We start from the raw sequence: 16,149 nt of genomic DNA, 5'->3' as shown, positions 1-16,149 counted from the left end.
CCAGGACAGTACGTTTACAACATTTAAAAGATGCTTGAACAGGTACATGGGCAAGAAAGATTTAGAGGGATATGAGCCAAATGCAATCAAATGGGTCTAGTTCAGTTCAGGACACCTGGTTGGCATGGTCAATTTGGACCGAAGGGTTTGTTCCTGCGATGTAATTATGCGTAATTTTCAGGAGTCTCTCTAAACAAAATAAAATGTGCAAAAATGACATAAAAACAAAGGTACCACAATCTCTAAGTTTCATTATAATTTAATGAAGGTGTGCCAACATCACAAACATAAGCTCTAAAGAGAGGTTTATCTTTTCTGTTTCCGAGCCTGTAAGAAGATTTTATTCTATCTTTAATACTGTTGCTTTTGAGTTTAGTAGGCTACTGGAAGATTCTATTGTAGAGAGGATTGTGCAGGGAAGCTGTCTAAGGTTACAATTTTTGTGAGTGAGTGTGACATTATTCAGAAATTTTAAAAAAGTACTAATGAAACAGAGCCAAAATCAATGGATAAAACACAAATTGAGAAGAAACAGCCAGAGGACAGATTTCTGATGGACCCTAGAACTACAGTGTAAGGGGAAAACAGACTGTTTGGAGTTTACAACAACACAGCAGTGTGTTAACACAAAGTCTTTGTATACATACATCTTCAGTTTATGCCAATAATGTACATGGTGCATGGTAGAAGTCACATGACTTTGACAGACTAATGAGAACATTGATGCATGATTATGTTTTAATCCAAATTCGACTTTCTAAAGAAAAAATTGCATGTCTTATCATGTGTTTCAAATTACCCAAATGATCAAATATATACACAACCCTTTTCATGCCTTAGCAGTTCATTAAACCCATTAGTCTACACATGTGGTCTACAAAATCATGAGGGGTATAGACAGGGTGGATAGCAAAAAGCTTTTTCCCCCCCCCCCAGAGTGGGGGACTCAATTACTAGGGGTCATGAGTTCAAAGTGAGAGGAGGAAAGTTTAAGGGAAATACGCGTGGAAAGTTCTTTACACAGAGGGTGGTGGGTGCCTGGAATGCGTTGCCAGCGGAGGTGGTAGACGCAGACATGTTAGCGTCTTTTAAGGTATATTTGGACAGGTACATAGATAGGCAGGGAGCAAATGGACACAGACCCTTAGAAAATAGAAGACAGGTTCGACAGAGGATCTTGATCGGCACAGGCTTGAAGGGCCGAAGGGCCTGTTCCTGTGCTGTAGGTTTCTTTGTTCTTTCTTTCTTTATATGCAGTGCTAGTCTCTTAATAGTACGGGCATGCATGTTGCCACTGGGCAATCATCTGGGGTGTTGTTTTCCAAGGAAGTATAATTCTTGAATCATTCACTGTTGCTGTGGTCTTTCTGCTGGGTTGCTGCAGCTCCCTTCTCTGAAGGTTGGTGTGTGAACTGTGCAGATGGTGAATTCACCTTCTCTTGATCAGCTATGTGCACCTTCTCCAGTTAAGGATATGTGCCTGCAGTTGTGATGATAATAGTTGGTCATTCACTTACACTGCACATGATCAAGGTGAACACATACATTCCATGCATGTCCCAATTTGGGCTGGTTGAACGTTTGTACTTTGTCTGGTTCTTCAATGCTCAGCTCTGGCAATGGCTTAGCAATCTTACTAAAATGAAATGAGATTTTGTGCTGTTTCAACTTGAGTTGGACATTCACACCTGTTAGTGTTTCTGGCTTCAGTTGTTTTCTGTTTGCTTTCGGAACACTAATTTCTGCAGTGTGACACTAGTATTTGACCTGGACTATTATCCATTCTTTCAGTAAGCATATTTCCCAACTTGAGAATTTATGTGCATACATGTTGGGGACTTGCTTGATTTATTTATGATTCTTTTACCAGTTTCACTGCTGTTTCAGTCCTTTTATTTCACCAGGGATCATGTGGAAATGGTACGCAGTGCTGAATTTACCAACTGTTTATCAAGTGACACAATTCTTCACTTATGAACTATGGCTCATTCTCGTTCATGACAATGTTGGATTGCAGTAATGGTCAGCATGCACTTACAAATTTAACAATCTCACCTGTAGTCATTAAAAAGGCTGGTCCACTTCAATAGGAGTCTGAATAGTACTCATCTATGACAAGATAAATTTGTTCCTCTGAACGTAAACAGGGCCAGTCTCAGCTTCACCCATGGCCTTTCTAAAGATATTATATGTCATCAGCAGGTCTCTAGCTTGTTTTGTTGGTGCTCATTAGAACAGTGTATCTGGCGCTGATCTGGCACATTCCCAGAACTTGCACTGTTCCAGTCACCTGAGCCACCTTCCACTTCATCTGAAGCTCTAAGACAGACTGTGACCGCTGGGTCACCGTGTACAAAACTTTGCATAAGGTACAGTGAAAGAAATTGCCAAATGCTGTCTTCATCCTGATGGCCATCTTGGTGTGAAGCTGCAGCAAGCTGTGCACAGACCTCAACACGCAAACACCAAGTGTCACTATGTACTGAGATTCTACCAGTACATGGTTTTGTGAAGGATGGGCCTGGCTTTGTTGCTGCGGAACACTCCAAATAGTTGGACCATTCTGTCCTTCGTGGAGAAATTTGCAAAGAAAAGCACCTTTGACCATAAATCCATCAGGAAGTGGTCAGCAGGTAGCATACCTAAGACCCTGTTGAGTAAAAAAAAAAAGAGGGGCTGGATCCTGTTGGGTTGTCCCCTGAGCAGGCCATTAAAGTCACGTGGCAGAATGCCTCATCACCAGAGCGTTCCAACAAGCATCAAGACATACTTGTCTGATGGAGAGAAGTACATTACAGGTAGTTTTGCTAATAATACTTGTTTCATTAACACAAATTGGCTGTAACACGATTGATGAATAGTCAATGCTGTTTGGGGATTGTGAACTTTCTGCTGCACAGGTATAGCAATTTTCTATAGCACAAGTTCACACAATAATGCAACTGCTGCATTACAGGAGAACTACAGACACCTGTAAGATCCTTTGTGTATGCCTGGACACTCTGCACCACCAAATGCTACCCTCAAAGTGGCTGTAGGGACGGCATACAGACTGTGTCAGATTTCCTGCTGACATGTGCCTTTGCAAAGGAAATCAGTGGAGAAATGCAGTGCTTTTGGTCGAGGTTTGTCTTCAGCTGCTCCGAATTAGGACTCTGTGCTCTATAGTCTCACAACAAGACATATCGAATGCGCCTGGAGGGCTATCAACACAGCAAAAGACGCTCTGGTCTGCCTGAAACTTGTTGGTCTCTACCTCAAAGTGTTGCAAGTTTCACGACTACATGCTGAGGGACAAATTAAACTTTGGGGCAGCTGCTGCCAAGGCGCAGGGTGCACGATCACTGTCTCGGTTCTTTCTGCTGAAGTTAAATGGAGGTCCGTTCGGTTATCAGGCCCACCCCGTGCCTCAAATGCATGTAAATATAATCTTGAATAAGTAAGAAATACCTTTGGTTTGTTTGTTGGATAGAATCAAACACCAATGTTTGTTTAAAAACCAAAAAGAACTGCAGACGCAGAAAAACACAAACGAAAAAACACAGCAGGTCTGGCAGCAACTGTGGCGAGAAATCAGAGTTAATGTTTCGGGTCCAGTGATCTTTCTCAGAACTGGACTATGTTAATTCTGATTTCTTTCCACAAATGCTGCCAGACCTCAGAGTAATTGTGATTTCCAGCACAGAAACAGGTGCTTTGGTCCAGCTCATCCATGCCAATAAGATATCCTAAATTATTCTAGTGCCATTTGTCAGCTTTTGCCATATGCGTCTAAACACTTCCTATTCACATACAACATTTAAGAGTTATCAGGATGGGTAATTGTACCAGCCTCCATCACCTCCTCTGGCAGCTCGTTCCATTGTCACCAAGCCCTGCAAGAAAATGTTGTACCTCAAGGCCCTGTTAAATTTTTCCCCTCTGACCTTAAACCTATGTCCTCCAGTTTTGGACTTTCCCATCCTGGTGAAAAAATCTTGGCTATTCATATTATTCATGTCCCTCATTTAATAAATCTGAGGTCACACTTCAGCCGGCAATGCTCCGGTGAAAGTAGCCCAGGCCTATTCAACCTCTCCCTATAGCTCAAACCCTCCACCCCAACAACATTCTTTTAAAACTTTCCTGCACCCTTCCAAGTTTAACAGCTTCCTCCCTATAGCAAGGAGACCAGAACTGAATGCAGCATTCTAAGTGGCTTCACCAATGTCCTATACAGTGACAACATTACATCCCAACTCCTACAATCAATGCACTCACAAATAAAGGCAAGCATTTCTTCACTAGCTTGCCTATCTGAAACTCACTATTAAGGAACTGTGAACCTGCACTCCAAGATCTCTTTGTTCGGCAACAATCCCCAGGACCCTACTACTAAGTGCATATGTCCAGACCTGATTTGCCTTTCCAAAATGCAACACCTGACATTTATCTAAATTAAACTCCATCTGCCACTCCTGGGCCCATCTGATCAATGTCCTGTTGCAGTCTATGATAGCCTTCTTCACTGTCCGTTACATGACCAATTTTGGTGTCATCTGCAACCTTACTAACCATTCCTCCTATACTCACATCCAAATCATTTAAAAATGACAAAAAGCAGTGGACCTAGCACCAATCCTCATGGCAGACAGCTGGTCACAGGCCTCCACCCTTTTAAAGATATAAACAAAAAAATCTAAGAACCTCTGCCACTGCCCCCATTAAGCACTCGTGGGACAGGGACAGCACCAGGTGAAACACGCTGCAAAGCCCACTCTTCTCTTTCGAAACAGAAAGTAAAGCTGCCTTAAATTTGTTAAGGAAAAACAAAAATAAATATCCTATTACTCTGTTTTTAATCCTCTCAGTAAACAACCAAAAAAATTGCTCTCCCTTCGCTCCATCCCCACTAACTGCTTTTGGGCAGGGACCACAGAGAGCCAAAATAAAAATTAACTCAAGCGAAAACAAATAAATAAACAACTAAATAAATCAATCCCCTCTACTCCATCCCCATCAAACACTCCAAGGACAGGGACAATGGTTGAACATCCAGAGAATGTTCCCTTGCTCATTTCATTAAAAAGTAAAATTCCCACACACCAATTCCCATCAGGTACACCTGAGACAGGGATAGTATGGGCCTAAAACAAAAGCCCCCTTGATTCTTCCAAGGGGTCCCAAATTGGACAAAGGGAAAATACAATAGCCCTCTTCCCGAGGCACCAAACCAAAAGCAAACGCAAACTCAAAAGGTGAAGTGGAAACTTGTATTACAGAAACAATGAACTAACTCAGAATATCATTGTCCAGACTCATAATGCACTCCAGCCTCTGCTGTGCTCAGCATCTCAAAAAGCCTCGACCATGCCAGTGAGCACTGTATGCTCCCCCTCTGGGGACACCAGAGCGTGGATGCAACTGCAAAAGAGACACGGGCATCAGGAACAACTAGCCCCCCTTCAGCCTACTGTCTGGATCTGTTAAAGTCTATCTGGGCCAGGCTCAGGAGTAAACTCACTAGAAGGCTCTTAGACTTCTCCACCCCACCCTGCACCGGATGCCTGTAGATCAGGAGTGTAGGCTGTGGAGGCAGTGAGAGCAAGTCAGAGGTGGACGGTGGCGAGAGTAGGTCAGCGAGGCTGTGGCAGTGACAGCAGGGCACTGAGGCTGCGGTGGTCGGCATTGAGTGGCATTGAGAGTGAGTCAGGGAGGCTGTGGCAAGAGTGGGCCAGGATGGCGGATGGCCGCGAGAGCAAGCCAGTGGTGTGGCAGAGGAGAGCGCAGATCGGTGAGGTGGTAGCGGTCAGCAAGAGCAGGATAGTGGCATGGCGGCAGTCGGTGGCAAGAGCGGACAGCGGCCTGGCAATTGGAGTCAGGCCTGCATCAGTGTGGAGATGGGACTTGAGACTGAGATTTGGACTTTTTCTCTTCTTGCTTACATTGTGGCTGTTTAAATCTTTTATATCGTTAAATCTTTTTCTGGTTTTTGTAACCAAGTGGGCACCAGTCAATGGTGACTTTATGCACTTTTTACTGTATTTATGTACTCCTGCACATAGTACACATGACAAGTAAGTAAATCTAAATCTAAAACAATTCAGTTCTCGCAGTGAGAACACCGCTTTCCCCAAACTGGATGACCTTTCTTCTTTGTACAATGTCCTCCATAAGGGGAGGTGACAGCCTAGTGGTATTGCTGGACTGTTAATCCAGAGACTCAGATAGTGTTCTGGGAACATGGGTTTGAATCCCACCACAGCAGTTGGTGGAATTTGAATTCAATAAATATCTGGAACTAACAGTCTAATGATGATCATGAATCCATTGACTATGGTTGGAAAAACCCATCTGGTTCACTAATATCCTTTAGGGAGGGGAAACCGCTATCCTTACCTGGTCAGGCCTACATGTGACTCCAGACCTACAACAATGTGGCTGACTCTGAACTGCCCTCTGGGCAATTAGGGATTGACAATGAATGCTGCCTAGCCAGTGATGCTCTCATCCCATGAATGAATATTAAAAAAATCCACATTCAGTCCTTAATCTGCTGTTGTTCTGCCTTTTGTACTTGGAGAATCTATCAGGACAATGATGAACTGATCTGTTCAGACAGGAATATACGTTAGCCGTTGATTCACAAACGCAAAACTTCTGCACGTGTTAATTGCTCTCCTGAGTGTAAACTTGTCTACTCTTAACAGGCATGTTCTCATTGTGGGATCTTTTATGCTTAATACAATCCTGGCTCTAAATAGATTATTCCTTAATTGCAAATTCAAAGGTTTCTAGCAATGTGAGTCATTTACAGGTTGAATATATATATGCTAAAGAACTCTTTTTCATTTTGATCGATCCATTCATACATAAACATGCATTTGGGACTCAAATGTAGCTTCAGAGCAATTAAGTGTGTGTGGTGTGTTTTTTTTTCGGCTCTTCAGAGAAATTTAGGGTGGAATATATTTTGAAATAGTCTCTTCTGAGCAGTAATAGAAGTTTCAGAACTGTCCTGGTTTGCTCAATAAATCTGCTATTTCATATCTCTGCCATTGTGCACAGAAAAATATTCCAGTTTTACACATCATTTAACAGGAGCTAGTAGGGGAAAAACCTAAAGCCACTTTCAACCAGGCATTAATACTGTGGGTTGTTTTGTCGTTATTCATTTCTTTTATTTCAAAGCCAGCTCAGAGCTCACCTATGACCTCCTATCAGTAACTGTGCTTTCCTTCTGCCAAGCAGTCATCCCAGTGCCATTCTGACACAATGTTTCAAGCGTCTAACACAGAAGTATGCTGGACACCAGATCTTTACTGGAGTGAGCTTAAGATGTCAGCCTACAGGAATGTACCTCATGGTAAAGGCCACATGACCATAACAGACGAGGATGGGCATCTGTACATGATTGCATCCCAAAAGACATTGCTAGAGATGCATATTGGAGAAACGCAGCCATGCAAAGGAGCTGTAAAAAAGTAAAATGGAATTAATAGCATAATTGATCCTAACAAGATCATGAAAGAATACACCTTTCATTAGTTTAGTTGGAGCCATTAATGCCGTGGAGAGGTTAGGAGACTGTAGAGATTCAAACAGGGAATGTAAGGAGAGATAGGCATGGAGCTCATATGGAACATTTTGGAGGATCTCAGAAGGAAAGCGGATTAGAGATGATATAATAGCTGGAAAGGACAGAGGGTGTCAATGAACTTCTGAGGTGGGTGATACAGTCTTCAAGGAAAAGGGAAAACTGCACGTAGCACATGAAATCGTGGGTAGTGCAGTCTAAGGCACGGTGTACTTTCTAGCACGATCCCTAAACAACAAACAATTTCAGAGGACAGTGAAACATTTGCAATTGATGATGTGACCAATTGTGCTTGATATTTTCAAATCTGTGACCTTACAAAGCATCATGAGCAGCAGGACAGGCAAATAGGGAGACTAGAATGGAAGACGGTGCTCAAATGAAAGGAGCAAGGGTTTCAAAAACCAAAACATGAAGGTGATCAAGCAGGCAAGTAGAGTGTTGTTGTGATAAATAGTAGGTCAAAGTCAAGGAAATGGAAATTTCTAAATTATCTGAAATAAAAATTTGGAATTATTGCCATAGGTGGACATGGAGAAGAGGAAATTTAAGTAAAAAAAAGGATAATGCGGTCACTAAAGTCATGAAGTCGTGGATTACGGTTGTCTCAAGTGATCAAAACTTTGAATGTTGACAGGATGTGATGATGAAGCTAAGGAGGTCTCAAAGCACATGAGTAACAGTGGTTAAATACATGGCAAGACTGAAAAAGGAAAAGAGAATAATAAAGAAACAACAGAGGATCCCCGATATTGTTAAGTTATGGGTTCAGGCGAAAGAGTCACTCAGGATCGTTCGGGAGAACGGAGAACTGAGCTCACAACTTAGTACAAACGTAAGCAAACGGAGCAATTTTGAGCGAGACAGGGAGCATAGAAAAAGATTGCGTGCAGGTAAAAGGCCAGAAGGAGGGGTCCCGGGGAGGGAACGTGTTGGCAGTTGGGCAAAGGGGTCTGTGGGACGGGGAGAGGACTCTTGTCCAAAGAAATGGGCCTGGAGGTGAAGGCGGCAGAAGAGGAGCTCAGCGTCATGGTGTGCCTGAAATTTGTTAAGGTGGGGGTGCAGAGGGATAAAGCTGAGGCCTTTGCCGAGTACACAGCATTCAGCATCAGACAGCAGAAGGTTAGGAGGGATGGTGAATACCTGACAGGAGTTAGGGAATTGGAGAAGGGGAGAGAGACAGAGGGATGATGAGGAAAAGGAGGTTCCAGACGGCCATGGGTATTTTTGAGTAGTTACATCTTGTGGGCCTTGATGTCTGAAAGGAAAGAAAAATAAACTTTGTTAGCACGATGATTGAGCTGGAGGATGAAGTGGAACTGCAGAGTGGTGGAGCCCTGAGCCAGTGTGTTGCAATGCTGTTGGAGAGAAATGTTGAGTGTATGCACGTGCTGCCGCATGGCACCCAGAGTGGATCTCAGGATGTGGCAAGAGCAGCTACCTGTGGAACGTTGGACATCACAGGAGGTATCTGTGATCCTGGGTGGATTCAAAACATGACGGATGAAAATTCAGTTGGAGTCCACGTGGGGCGAGTCTGAGCCACAGGCAGTCACTGAGAAATGTGATATGTCTGCGGAAATGAGTTTTAGCAAATACCTGGTCAAACAGTGAGTGACAGTGAAATTAAGGTCAGTGGGCAAGAGGAGAAAATGGAACGGAAATCCTGCCAGAAAAAGGAGCAGAACTTCAAGGTGTGATGTCTGGAAGAGATGTGGCATGAGTTAAATACTAAATTAAAACTGAAAGAACTGCAGATGATGTAAATCAGGGACAAAAACAAAGTTGCTAGAAAAGCTCAGCAGGTCTGGCAGCATTTGTGAAGGAGAAAACACAGTTAACGCTACGGGTCCTGTGACCTTTAAGGGTTTTCTCCAATAAAACATTAACTCTTTTCTCCTTCACAGATGCTGCCAGACCTGCTGAATGTTTCTAGCAACTTTGATTTTGTCCCTGATTTACATCACCTGCAGTTCTTGTGGTTTTAGCACAGAAATAGATTTGGGACCTATTAACTATTCCCCCTCCCAACCGGATCGTTAGAAACTCCTTTGTCTAACTGTCTTTCTCTCTCTTTGGGCCCTATCCTATTGTTTACTCCCTACCCCACCCACCTCCTTATTTTTTGCATTATAAAACTGACATTTTCCCAGCCACCATCAGTTCGGAGGAAGGATCACCAGACTCGAAAGGTTAACTCCGTCGTCTTCTCCTTCACAGTTGCTGCCAAACCTGCCGAGCTTTCCCAGCTACTTTGTTGTTGTTGTTGTTGAACGGAAACCCCCTTGTTTTTAAACTGTCACCTAATTTGAGTCTTATCCACAAGGATAACATTCAACATTCACCTCTGTCCCTCAGGATTTTGAGAGATTCAGAAAGACCACCTTTCATTCTTCTACACTCCTTGAACAGCTACAGACCAATCTGTCAGACCTATTCTCATAAGATAATGCCTTTATGTCAGGAATCAAATCGACTAAACTTTCTCTTAAATGCTTCTAACAAAATTATGTTCTTTCTTTAATAAGAAAACCAACACAGTACTCCAGATGTGGCCTCAACAACTCCCTGGTTGTTAACATGTAACTGCTGGGAGGACTTACGCAGCCACTAGTCAGTTAAAATGAGAAGCCATACTTCATACTACATAATTGGCTTAAGTGCAGGAGATGGTAGAGGATTGCTTTTCAGACTGGAGGACTGTCACCAGCGGTGTTCCACAGGGATCAGTTCTTGGTCCTCTTTTGTTTGTCATTTGGATGATTTTAAATGAGAATACAGAAGGCATGGTTAGTAAGTTTGTGGATGACATCAAAATTGGTGGCATTATAGACAGTGAAGAACATTTTCAAAGATTGCAAAGAAATCTTGGTCAAATGGGTTGATCGGTTGATAAACAGCAGATGGAGGTCAACCTGGATAAATGTGAGGTATTGCATTCAGGTACAACAGGGCAGGACTTATATAATTAATGGTGGGACCTTGGCAGTGTTGTAGAATAGAGGGTCCTGGAAGTTCAGGTATATAATTCTTTGATGTTTGCGTCACGTATAGATAGGGTGATTAAAAAAGGTGCTTGACATGCTTGCCTTCATTGCTCAGACTTCAAAAAGGATAGGATTGGATCATCATGTTGAGAATGTACAGGACACTGAGTAGTCCTCTTCTAGAGTACTGTGTCCAGTTATAAGAAGGATATTATCAAGCTGGAGAGTTTTCAGAAGTTATTTACCAGGATGTTGCTGGGTATGGAAGATTTGAGCTATAAAGAAAGGCTGGATAGGTTGGGAGTTGTTTCACTGGAGCTTAAGAGGTTGAGAAGTGACCGAATAGAAATTTATAAAGTGATGATGGGTATAGATAGGGTTAATGGTAGTTGTAGTTTCCCTGAGATTTCAAGACTAGAGGGAGCATTTTTAAAGTGCAAGGAGAGATATTTGAAACAGACCTGATGAGGACATTTTTTTAAAACACATACACAGAGGGTAGTTTGTGTGTGGAATGAACTTCCAGAGGGAGTGGTGAATGTGAGCACAGTTACAACGTTAAAAAACATTTGGATAAGTACAGGAATAGGAAAGGTTTGGAGGGATACGGGCCAGGAGCAGGCAGGTGGGATTAGTTTAGTTTGGGATTATGTTTGGCATGGACTGGTTAGACCAAAGCATCTGTTTCCTTTCTGTATGATTCTGTGTCTGAGATATTCAAGATTTAGAATTAAATATATGGGCTTTGACTAATAGCAAGTCCAATTTAACAGCTGATAAGCTTGATGTGTAATCTTCTTTGATCAGGTACATTTGTGGAGGTATTCTCCATTTACAGAAACACAACTTTAATGAAGAAGGGTCCTTGTGACTGGCTACATTCATTGCTAAGACCCAAGGGTGTAATCAGTCTGCTTGATTCAATAACTAATACTTGACAGAGGTTGGGTGCAAGAATTGCCATAATTTCTGGGCGGTTTTCAGCATTAGGAAAGAGGTGTTTCCAGAAAGCATGAAAAACATACCTGCCTGAATTACTGACAGTCCCAGTGACATCCTCCACAAGCATGGAATCAGATTTTCTTTATTTCCAGATGACATCCAACTTTACTTCTCCACCACTTCATTTGATGTGCAAACACAACTGTCCTGTCAGATTACCTGTCTGATACAAGTCCCATATTAGTCAAAATTTCTTCCAATTGAACAGCAGGAAGACCAAGTTATCATCATCATTTCCAACCATTACCCTTCAGTGCTTTACTCTCCTCAGTTTAAATCTTAGATCTCATACCTCCTCCATTACCACTTAGATTTACTACTACAACAATTATTTCCATCTGTATCCCATGCCAACTGCTGCCAAAATTTGTAATCCATACTTAGTCCTGCTGGGCTTGATTAATCTAATGCTTGCCTTGCCAGCTCTCACCCTCTGTTTTGTCCTTGTTCAGAAATTACACACCAGAGTACTGCTCCACCACAAGTTCTTTTCATCCATCCCCATCTTAATACAATGTTTATTTTCATTGAAAAATGAATTCAATAACTTAAGAAAGTGCATGTTTGTTAATCTTGGGGATGCTTGAAAAGAAATGCAACAGTTGTGGTTTATATGGATTTTTAAATAGACAATAGGTACAGGAGTAGGCCATTTGTCCCTTTGAGCCAGCACCACCATTCATTATGATCATGGCTGATCATCCACAATCAGTATCCTGTTCCTGCTTTATCCCCATAACCCTTGATTCCACTATCTTTAAGAGCTCTGTCCATCTTTCTTGAAAGTATCCACAGAGTTGGCCTCCACTGCCTTCTGGGGCAGAGCATTCCATATATCCACCACTCTGGGTGAAGAAGTCTTTCCTCAACTCTGTTCTAAATGGACTACCCCTTACCTTTAAACTGTGTCCTCTGGTTCTCATCAGCGGAAACATGTTTCCTGCCTCCAGAGTGTCCAATCCCTTAATAATCTTATACGTCTCAATCAGATCCTCTCTCATCCTTCTAAACTCCAGTGTATACAAGCCCAGTCGCTCCAATCTTCCAACATATGATAGTCCTGCCATCCTGGGAATTGACCTCGTGAACCTATGCTGCACTCCCTTAATAGCCAGAATGTCCTTCCTCAAATTTGGAGACCAAAACTGCACACAATTCTCCAGGTGCGGTCTCACCAGGGCCCTGTACAGCTGCAGAAAGACCTCTTTGCTCCTGTACTCAATTCCTCTTGTTATGAAGGCCAGCATGCCATTAGCTTTCTTCACTGCCTACTGTACCTGCATGCTTGCTTTCATTGACTGATGTACAAGAACACCTAGATCTCGTACTTCCCCTTTACCTAACTTGACTCCACATAGATAGTAATCTGCCTTCCTGTTCTTGCCACCAAAGTGGATAACCTAACATTTATCCACACTAAACTGCATCTGCTATGCATCCGTCTACTCACTTAGCCTGTCTAAGTCACGCTGTATTCTCTTAACATCCTCCTCACATTTCACACTGCCACCCAGCTTTGTGCCATCAGCAAGTTTGCTAATATTACTTTTAATGCCTTCGTCTATATCATTAATGTATATTGTAAACAGCTGCAGTCCCAGCACTGAACCTTGTGGTATCCCACTGGTCACCACCTGCCATTCTGAAAGGAACCTGTTTATCACTACTCTTTGCTTCCTGTCAGCCAGCCAATTTTCAATCCAAGTCAGTACTTTGCCCCCAGTACTATGTGCCCTAATTTTGCTCACTGATCTCCTAAGTGGGACTTCATCAACGGCTTTCTGAAAAGTCCAGGTACCTAAAAAAATTCCAGTAGATTAGTCAAGCACGATTTCCCCTTTGTAAATCCATGCTGGCTCTGGCCTACCCTGCTACTGCTATCCAAATGAGTCGTAATTTCATCTTTTATAATTGAACATAAAACATAGAACATTACAGCACAGTACAGGCCCTTCAGCCCTCGATGTTGTGCCGACCTGTCATACCGATCAAGCCCATCTAACCTACACTATTCCATCTACGCCCATATGCTTGTCCAATAACGACTTAAATGTACTTAAAGTTGGCAAAGCGTTCCATTCCCTTACTACTCTGAGTAAAGAAACTACCTCTGACATCTGTCCTATATCTTTTACCCCTCAATTTAAAGCTATGCCCCCTTGTGCTCGCCGTCACCATCCTAGGAAAAAGGCTCTCCCTATCTACCCTATCTAACCCTCTGACTCCAGCATCTTTCCCACCATTGGGTAAGGAACCACATAGGAGTACATTAACATCTCTAACTCAAACATTATTCTAAATTTCTCGTCAGTTTCCTTACTCTCAGTTAACAATAGGAATCCAGTCAGCCCATCTCTAAAATAAAATCAGAATGTAGAGACCATTGCTATTTTTGATTTCTTTTTCTTTTGGTTTGGAACCAAGTGTTAAAATGATAGAATTCCCATGTGGAAGCAGGCCATTCAGTCCATTGAGTCCACACTGACGCTCCAAACAGTATCCTACCCAGACCTAACAAGGTGTAGAGCTGGATGAACACAGCAGGCCAAGCAGCATCAAAGGAGCAGATACATTGATGTACTGGTTTCTTGTTTTCTGAAGAAGGGTCTAGACCCGAAACGTCAGCCTTCCTGCTTCTCTAATGCTGCTTGGCCTGCTATGTTCATCCAGTTCTACACATTGTTATCTCAGATTCTCCAGCATCTGCAGCTCCTACTATCTCCCAGCCAGACAAATGTTTGATGTGGCGGTGGGGGCGGGGGAACCATTCAGGCAAGTCACCAGATGGTCAGCAAAGTATGGCTTTGGATTAGGGAAATGCAGATTTCATTAAAAGAAAGCAGGATCTGGTCACAGGGGACTGGGAACAGCTCCTTGCAGGTAGATCTACAGCAGAGCAATGGGGGTGTGGGGCAGTCAAAAAGGAGCAAGGGAGAGTACAGGTCCAACATGCACCCTTCACAGGGAAATTTAACAGTAATAAAGTTCATGAAACCCTGAATGTCTGGGACTATTCAGGGCTGAATAAAGAAGAGTAGGTCTTTTAGAAAGTCTAATGGGAGCAATTCAGCTGTGGCCCTAAACAAATACAGGAGGTGCAGGAGGGACCTTGAGAAAGCACTTAAAGCAAAAAGGGGACATGAGAAAGGACTTGCATCAGGATTAGGAAATGCTAAGATACTTTATAAAAACATTAAACTGGAAGAGGTTAACCAGGGAAAGAGTAGGCCCCATTAGGGACCAAGGGGATAACCAGTGTGCAAAACCTCAGAATATTAGAAGGATGTTGAATGAATACTTCTCTTTGGTTTGCAGTCAGGATAAGAAGAATGTAAGGACGGAATTCAGGAAATGAGACCGTGAGGAACTTGCACAGTTCAACATTGGAAACGGGGAGGTATTGGAGGATTGGTCAGGCTTAAAAACAGACAAATCCCCTAGCCTGGGTAAACTGCATATCAGGCTGCCGTCAGAGGCAAGGCAGGAAATTGCAGGAGCTCCGACAAATTTTTAATTTCTATCTGGCCACAGGGGAAGTGCCAGAGGACTGGAGGATGGCTAATATAGTTCCGCTTTATAAGAGCAGTAGTAGAGATTACAGACCAGTGAGTCTCACATCAATGGTAGGGAAGCTATTGGAGAAAATTCTGAAGGAGCGAATTAATAGCCAGTTGGAAAGGCATGGCTTAGCTAGGGATAGTCAGCGTGGCATAGTCAGATGGAGGTCTAAGAAATGCTGGAATTTTTGAAAATGAGATCAAGTGTGTACATTAAGGAAATTCAGTTGATGCAGTTAATATGGATTTTAGCAAAGCTTTTGACAAGGTCCCACATGAGAGACTGATTGAGAAGTTTAAAGCACATGGAATTGAGGGAAACTTGATCAGCTGGATCAGAGATAATGGGAACTGCAGACGCTGGAAGGGTCTGATGAAGGGTCTAGGCCCAAAACGTCAGCTTTTGCGCTCCTGAGATGCTGCTTGGCCTGCTGTGTTCATCCAGCTTCACACTTTGTTATCTTCACCAGGATGTTGTCTGGGTGTTGTAAGGAGAGACTAGATAATCTTGGATTGTTTTCTTTAGAGCAGAGATGAATAAGGGGGAACACGATCAAGAGGTACAGGCAGGGTGAAGAGAGAACATCTGTTCCCTTGGTTGCGGGTCAATCATGAGAGGGCATAATTTAAGGGCAAGGGGTAGGATATTCAGAGGTGATCTGGGAAAAACTGTTTCACTCAGCAGGTGGTAGGAATCTGGAATGTACTGCCTGGGAAGGTAGTGGAGGATAGCAATCTTCAAACCTTTAAAGAATAATTGGATGACTACTTCAAACATTGTAACATTCAGCATATAAAGACAAGAGCAGAAATTTGGGATTGGTGCACTTTTAGTGACAGTTATGTTAGAGCAGACTTGGTAGGCTGAAGGGACTTTTCCATGCAGTACGAATGTATGAATCAAGTTGTTGAAACTTCAGAGAAAAGAATCCCAATCTGCAAGAAATAGGTAAATATTTCTAGAAATCTGCTGAAGTTGATTGCACTAACTTGTGATTTCAGAATTCAAGCAAGATATGCAGTTCTA

At 42.7% G+C, this 16,149-nt stretch overlaps 1 protein-coding gene across 4 annotated transcripts in view; it reads right to left on the bottom strand.

Moving 5' to 3' along the window:
- Positions 1-16,149, bottom strand: part of otud7a (OTU deubiquitinase 7A) — a 163,811-nt gene that overhangs the window by 83,031 nt on the left and 64,631 nt on the right. For 2 of the 4 annotated variants that reach the window (XM_059640113.1, XM_059640114.1), the window contains exon 1: positions 11,589-11,722. The exons of the other annotated variants lie outside the window; for them this stretch is intronic. The gene's annotated coding sequence lies outside the window, so the exon portion shown is untranslated. Of the gene's footprint in view, positions 1-11,588; positions 11,723-16,149 lie in introns of those variants that run through there. 4 annotated transcript variants of the gene reach the window in all.

The sequence above is a fragment of the Stegostoma tigrinum genome, chromosome 36 (genome assembly GCF_030684315.1).
Source record: "Stegostoma tigrinum isolate sSteTig4 chromosome 36, sSteTig4.hap1, whole genome shotgun sequence".
In the NCBI taxonomy this organism is placed as follows: domain Eukaryota; kingdom Metazoa; phylum Chordata; class Chondrichthyes; order Orectolobiformes; family Stegostomatidae; genus Stegostoma; species Stegostoma tigrinum.
Note: the sequence above shows the minus strand (reverse complement) of the source record. Positions and strands in the feature narration are given on the sequence as shown.